Source organism: Cannabis sativa, chromosome 3 (genome assembly GCF_029168945.1).
Source record: "Cannabis sativa cultivar Pink pepper isolate KNU-18-1 chromosome 3, ASM2916894v1, whole genome shotgun sequence".
NCBI lineage: Eukaryota > Viridiplantae > Streptophyta > Magnoliopsida > Rosales > Cannabaceae > Cannabis > Cannabis sativa.
Window position 1 is genome coordinate 20685087 of NC_083603.1, and position 6000 is coordinate 20691086.

Below are 6000 nucleotides of genomic sequence, written 5' to 3' on the forward strand. Positions count from 1 at the left end.
GAGTTCTTCTTAGCCTTGTCAACAGCCATCAAAATCTCTCCATTACAACTAGATAGAAAACAATAAAGATCCAAAGAACACATGTGAAAAAAATGAAAAATATAAGAAAAAATACAAACATAACACAAAAGAGGAACACAAATGTTTCATGGCCATCGTCAACCACGGAGTGCTATCAACCACAAACCCAGCCGCCGTTGACCACCAACTCAGAACCAAGAACCCAATGTCGTCGTCGACTGCCAACCTTGAACCCACTCTCGCCGTGGACCGCTACCTACACAGATAGTGAGAGAGAGAGAATCAGAATGTAAAAAAAAATCAATTAAGTCAAAAGAGGGATCAGACCTTAGGGATTTCTATGGTTTTAAGATCATCGATAATGGGCGCGATCTCTATTTGAGAATACAACGGCCGGGAGTGGCCCATTATCGTCGGTCGAGAGTGGCTTGAGAGAGAGACTATGGGTCAAGGTCCTGAGAGAGTCCGACGGTGGAGCAGAGTTCTTCGTCCGCCAAGCTTGGACTCATGTCGTCGTCGATGGGAAGCTGCTACACGAATTGCTAGCAGAGAGCTTGTCTTCAGGGGGCAAATGGATTTGTGTCTTCGGTGCAAAAACAGAGTGAAGGTGAGAAGTCGAGCGAGATAGAAGGTCGGGGTCATGGCTCCGTTGAGAAAATAGAGAAAGGGTGAGAGGTCGTGGCTCTGGTGCAAAAACAGAGAGAGGCAAGGATGAGAGGCCTCTTGCAGCTGACAGGCTGAGATGTTGGCTGTTAGAAACTTTAGGGTTTTTTTTTTGTGTTTAAGACAGAGGGGAAAGAGATAAGGGTTGTTAAATTAGAGTTTTGGTTTGAGAAGAAAGAGAGAGAGAGAGAGAGAGAGAGAGAGAGAGAGAGAGAGAGAGAGAGAGAGAGAGAGAGAGAGAGAGAGAGAGAGAGAGAGAGAGAGGTGATAATTATATAAATTATTTTATTTTTATTTTTATTTTTTCAGATTACATTTTAGTTGGGGTTTGATAATTTCTTTTTATTTTTTTTATTTTAAATTACAGCTATGTTTTTTTTTTTAAAAAAAAAAAAAATAGGGTTGATATAGTGACGCGCCATGTGGGTCAGGGTACATTTACCCACTCGCGCTTGGAGTGTCACTATAAGTCTCAATTTTTTAAACTAATAAAAATAAAAAAAAAATATAGATTTTAATCTTTAGTTACACTCTATATTCTCAGTGACACACATTGCAAGAGACTAACACTGAACATTTAGAGCCTAATTGTGCATGTCACTAAAAATTACTCCTTTCTATTTAGTGACCCACACTTTTGTGCGTGTCACTAAATAGTGTCACTAAAAGGCCAAATTGTAGTAGTGTGCCAAGCTTGGCAAACAAGTTATAGAGAGGCTGGTATTCTTTTCCTAAATTAAGTTGGACACTCTTTATTTTTGTTTGAAAGAACCTCTCAACATAGGCATTAAATTGAAGAAACAGAGGTGCAGCTTCAGATTTGGATATCATTGGGAAAAGCCATACAAATCTGGTAAAATTATCTTCAAAACAATATAATATTTGTATCCATCATTAGAGGGGTAAAAGGAGGGGCTCCATACATCAGAGAAGATCAATTGAAAAGGCATTGTAATTTTATTTGATGTTTGCTTGAAAGAAAACTCGTGAAGCTTGTCTATTTGACAGGCAGTACAAAAATCAAAATTATTACATTTGATATTAGGAAAAAATCTAGACAGGACTTTGGTTAGGACATTCTTGGAGGGATATCCTAACCGATAATGCCAAATTGGAACAGTTTTAAATTTATCAAAAATAGGATTACAAGTTGTTGTGTAATTGAAAACATGAGGATTGGAATCGACTTCATTTGATGAAGTTGTGTAGACATTCTTGGATTTAGGGGAGGGAACTTGGAGTTGATAAAGGCCATCACTAACAATTCCCCGAAGAAGAACTTGCTTGGTTGTCTTGTCCTTAATAAGACATGAAACATAGTCAAATTCAATAGTAATATTTTTATGTGAAGTGAACTGGGAAATACTGAGCAGGTTTTTAGTGAAAGTAGAGACATGTAATATGTCTTTTAATACTAAAGATTTGGTACGAGACTGTGTAGGAATGACAGTGTTACCAATTTGATGAATAGGGAGGGTAGAACCATTACCAACCACTACTTTGGCTTTGCCTTTGTAGTCTGCAGAATTGGCCATGTTTTCAGAGGTAATACTCAACTGTAACTGAAATACCAAGTGAAAGAAGGATACTAACCATTGAGGATAAATGATGATCCAAGCCTATTCTTCTACATACAACTAAAATTGAAAGAACCTCATTTCACAACTCTATTGTGTGAACATGGTCAGCAACACAACAACAACCAACAACACCTCTTTCTTTGCAAGGAGCAACTCAGTAGTTACATAACAGTTGTTTTAAGGTTGTATGTCATATCCAAAATATTAACGAAAATATAAAGCATTATCAACATCATATTTGACACATTAATGTGAAGTTTCAAAATTTTTCTGATTACATTGACTATTTTGTTAAATCTTCAAAAATTACTTATTTCTAAAGTAGCATAATTTTTAAAGCCCAAGATAAGTGTTACCGTGGGGAATCGAACTTGAAAGAACAACCAAATGATGAAACTTATGTTGGAAATATTTTACCAAGATCTAGATTTACTACCAAGTATGTTTCATTAACATCCTAATATGAATTCTAAAACAATGAAATAAACACATAAGAGTTTAAGAAAACCTTACATTGGGTGCAGTGGAATATTATGACTCCTTCCATTCAAATCTCTAGCCCTTGATTCCTTTCTGTAGCAGAGCATAATCAAGATCTGAATCTGGATCTCTTTCTCTCCTTCTTTGATTCTGATTATCCAAAGTGTTACATACTATGATTGAGGTACCACTTGATGTGTGTGGGCACTACTCTATCACTCAAGGAATTTTCGAAATTTAGAAGAAAAGAAAAGAGAGAGGAAAGTGGTGGCTCAGGAATTCACTCTGAAAAGAATGAGATGCAATTATGTGTTGTTTCCTGAAGCCATTACTTTCTATTTATAGAATGCCCTCTAGGTTTATGTTAGAACTGTATGGCATTAAAATAATGAAAAATTAAAATGGTAAAAGCCTATGCATAGTGGGTGGCCCATATAAGGAAATTGGGCCTTGCAACTTTCCCATTTTGTTATTTCTCATTCCCATTTTCTCAAAAATGCCAATTTTCCAATTTAACCATTTAAATGTCAATTCTAATTATTAAATAACTTAAAATAATTATTAAATAATATTTCCATTTAATATAGTTATTAATTTAGACATATAAAGTATCTTAATTAATAAATAAACCTAGAATCTCTTTTCTATACAATTTCGCCCTTGCTTGGTGAAAATTCATAAAGTAGACATAGTCTAACTTTAGAATTATAATTATTTAATTAAAATCAATTAACTGAGTCTTACAAGCAGTATGGTCTCAATTAGTATGGGGACCATGGGTCTATATAACCGAGCTTCCAATAAGTCAAACCGAATAACCAAGTAAATTCCCTAACTTATTAATTCCTTATTGAATCCACACTTAGAACTTGGAATTGCACTCTCAGTCATATAGAACGCTCTATATGTTCCATCATATAGATACATCATTAGTTATCCATTTTTATAATCTTAATTTGATCAATGACCCTTTAATAGATGATCTACATTGAATAGGCACTAAGTTTCCATTACACCTTTAATGTATTTTATCCTTAAAACACTTAGCTCCGTATAAATGATATTTCAGCGAAGTGAAATGAGATCTCCACCATTTATCTCTATTTAGCCAAGCTTGAAGGATATCATCGTTTCACTTCTAAATTCTTATAGAAGTTATAGATTCCATATTTATGGTAGCGCTCCCACTCAATTATATTATCATGTTCCCAAAATGTACGTACCACCCTGACCCAAAAGTAGGCTTAACTAACAAATCAAAGAACATGTATAGTACTCTTGAGATCGAACCTAACCATATCAGGATTAAGATCATTTGATCTAGGATCAACAGGTGATATTGAATTGAATAGATATTACGGTAAGTTTTAATATATCTAATCAAAGTTCAATATCGGTCCCTTCCGATGTATACTCCATACATCCTGGTAAACTTTGCCAATTTTCTGGAAAGGACATAACACTTTTCCAAGGTGTAAGAATACCTATCGCTGATTATACCATGTCAGTCTAAATCCAGTGTACTGACAAATGAGGGAATAAACTTTCGAACATATAATTAAGATTATATTCCACTGCGCTGACAACACTATAATCATTAACAAATTCATATGTTTTGGACTTAAATAGAATTCATACATTATATATATATATAATCATGAAATAAATCATGTGAACCATGCAACATAAAATGTTATTTCTGATCTTTATTAATAAGTAAATCTAATTATATTGAAATGGGTTTTATTTAGGGCATAAAACCCAACAAACTCCCACTTGCGCTAATATAAAACAAAATGTGCATTTCAAATAATCTCAATACCTTGATATACAAATCAAGTGTAGTAGTAGTAAACTCCACGTAATAGGATCTGACAGGTTGAATTAAACACAACCTTATCTCCACCATTGCTCTTCCTTAATCACAAAATCCTTGATATTGTGAAATTCCTCTCTATATGTCTACTCTTTTGGGATACTGGATTCTATACCTTTGGCAACTACTTTTGGTTAATCAGGAAATTAACACTAGTAGTTAAGACAAGTTGGAACGGTGCCACAATTGTATAGAACTTTCCTTAGACTGAATAAGTACCTTCCCTGCAACTTTAACATTCAGTCTCTCTCTGGTAGACCTAGAGACTTCAGATAGGTTTTTACACTTCTCCAAAATCACTATTCCACCCCTAGAGTAATCACCATCTTATCAGCAGACTTTCTAGCACAAACGCAAGTCTCGAAATCTGATGTGGTGTAGTCTAAGAGTTTTAAACATACCCTTATTGACTAACATATAGTTGCTCTCCTTAATCTTAAAATTTACTTGATTGTCTTCCAATGTTCCTCTCCTGGATTAATCTGATACCTAGTCATTACTCCCACTCAACAGCAAGTGTCTGGTCAAAGGTATACTAAAGCATATCTGAGACCTCTCACTGTTGATTTAAGAAATTATTTCATGGCTCTATCTTTTCTGGAATAGTTGAGACTTTTCCTTAGATAAATAAAATCTATGCTTAGAAGTTGTGAAGCTTCTGTAGATTGTCATTGGAAAGAAAATGCTTCAGCATCTTACTAAAGTAAGTTGGTTGCATTAGAGTAAGTAATTACCAGGTATACCACAAGCCATAGGTTTAGATAAACTCAAACCTATAATACTAGGAACATGAAGTTTTGTTAAGTCCATTGAATAGACTTATTAACAAAAATTTCCTTTTATGTCCTTGTAATAGAAAACTTTAGGTTACTCCATGTGAATAGATTAACCACAGTTCTCTTGGCTTTCTTCTTAGTTTCTTATCTTGACAATCCATTACTTGTTTAAACTTACAATGGATTTTAATCACTAGTGTCTTCCAAGTCATAAGAAGGTGAGTTCCTTGAAACTCTCCCACTACGACAAGGTACCGTGAATTATGTCTAAGAAAACTAAATGGTATTGACCACTTCGGTTGTGTCAAGACAACAGAGGCAGTGGGATCATCATAAGATGATAGAACACTTTTGGAATCAGCAAATTATCTCCTTTATTTGCTACTTTATTTTCAGACTTAGTCATTTTCTTAGAAAAGTAGTATTTGTTTAAACAAACACCTTCTTATCTAATGACTATGGGATGGTCCACCCCTAATCACTTAGAATAGCTAACAAACATGCAAACCAAGGTTAACAGTTCTAGCTTTTCTTAAGATTTTGATTAGGTCATCCATGAATCTAGTAATGATTTACATTAAGTATACAACCATTGCATCATTCT